Here is a 2,169-nt window from a genome sequence, read left to right on the forward strand (position 1 = left end):
CTATAGATTCAATGCAATCCCTATCAAGCTACCAACAGTATTTTTCACAGAACTAGAACAAAGAATTTCACAATTTGTATGGAAATACAAAAAACCTCGAATAGCCAAAGTAATCTTGAGAAAGAATGGAACTGGAGGAATCAACCTGCCTGACTTCAGACTCTACTACAAAGCCACAGTCATCAAGACACTATGGTACTGGCACAAAGACAGAAATATAGATCAATGGAACAGAGTAGAAAGCCCAGAGATGAATCCACGAACCTATGGACACCTTATCTTTGACAAAGGAGGCAAGGATATACAATGGAAAAAAGACAACCTCTTTAACAAGTGGTGCTGGGAAAACTGGTCAACCACTTGTAAAAGAATGAAACTAGAACACTTTCTAACACCATACACAAAAATAAACTCAAAATGGATTAAAGATTTCTGTTTTTAAAGAATTTTTTTTTGATGTAGACCATTTCTTAAGTCTTTACTGAATTTCTTATAATATTGTTTGCCAAGAGGCATGTGATATCTTAGATCCCTAACTGGGGATCAAACTCTTATCCTCTGCATTGGAAGGTGAAGTTTTAACCACTGTATTACCAAGGATGTCTGTCAGATTTCTTCTTTATGCCATAAGTATTTACAAGTTTGAGAGGAGTAGGCATCAGATGAAATGATGTGAACAATGGAAAAATGATAAAAGACAAATTCATTTTTATTTCCTTTACATTAGATCTCACTGAAAGCTGAGCAAACACAATGTTAAAGGAAAACTACACAGAGGTGACTGAGTTTATCCTCCTGGGACTGGCAGATCGAGCTGACTTGCAGCCTGTCCTTTTTGTGGTCTCCCTAGTCATCTACATGATCACAGTTGTCGGCAATGTGGGCATGATTTTGTTAATCAGAACTGACTCAAAGCTTCAGACTCCAATGTACTTCTTCCTCAGCCACCTCTCCTTTGTAGATCTCTGTTATGCCACCAATGTCACTCCTCAGATGCTGGTTCATTTCTTATCCAAGAGGAAAAACATTTCCTTCCTTGGCTGCTTTACACAGTTCCACTTTTTCATTGCCTTGGGGATTGCAGATTATTATATGCTCACAGCGATGGCTTACAATCACTATGTAGCCATCTGCAAACCCTAGTTATATGCCAGCAAGATGTCCCAAGGTGTCTGCCTCCCTCTCGTTGCTGCTCCTTATATTTATGGCTTTGCAAATGGTCTTACCCAGACCATCCTGATGCTCCATCTCACCTTCTGTGGACCCAATGAAATCAACCACTTTTACTGTGCAGACTCACCTCTCTTAGTCCTGGCCTGCTCTGATACTTACGTCAAAGAGACTGCCATGTTTGTGGGGACTGGTTCCAACCTCACATGTTCTCTCACCATAATCCTCATCTCCTACATTTTCACCTTCCCAGCCATTCTTCGTATTCGCTCTGCAGAAGGGAGATGAAAGTTCTTCTCTACCTGTGGGTCCCATCTGACAGCTGTCAGTGTCTTTTATGGGACACTGTTCTGCATGTGTCTGAGGCCCTCTTCTGAGACAGCTGTTGAAGAGGGTAAAATTCTTGCTGTGATTTACATCTTTTTGAGTCCTATGCTAAACCCTTTGATCAACAGCCTTTGAAACAAAGATGTTAAAAAAGCAATGAGGAGAATGGTTCAAGAGAATATATTTGCCAAATAGAGTAGACATTTGGCCACAAGTATGTAGTATATCCATTTTCTCTGATCAATTAGTTAGCACTTTAAATTAACAAATCACTTTGTCTATGGACTATTCTCTTTCTTTTGCAATTCACCTTATGAAACTTGGAAGAATTTTTTTTTAATTGTTAGCTATGACTCAGTGTACTAAAATAATACCACATATGAATTAAAACAGAAGATCAAATAGCATTGGCTTTGTTCTATAAAATTAATTAGGGACAGATTATTCCATCCACATTTCCTATAAGATTACAGATTTTTAACAGACACAGCTACAAAATGATGCTAGAGCAATGGCAATTTGTTAGATTTCCAGAGCTTAATGTTTTCCAATCTCTTTTCCAGGACCTTGTCAACTATGCATGTATTTATCTATTAGCTTGTTTCTTTTGCTTTATTTTATTCAAATTATATAGGAATGAATACATTGGGAAATCTCAGGTTATTACTCTAA

General features: G+C 37.9%; 1 pseudogene; it reads left to right on the top strand.

Annotated features, from left to right (window-relative positions):
* The first annotated feature begins 753 nt into the window (after positions 1-753).
* On the top strand, positions 754-1,692 carry LOC133050661 (olfactory receptor 5M5-like; annotated as a pseudogene).
* The last annotated feature ends 477 nt before the right edge of the window (positions 1,693-2,169 follow it).

This window comes from Dama dama, chromosome 32 (genome assembly GCF_033118175.1).
Source record: "Dama dama isolate Ldn47 chromosome 32, ASM3311817v1, whole genome shotgun sequence".
Classification (NCBI taxonomy): domain Eukaryota; kingdom Metazoa; phylum Chordata; class Mammalia; order Artiodactyla; family Cervidae; genus Dama; species Dama dama.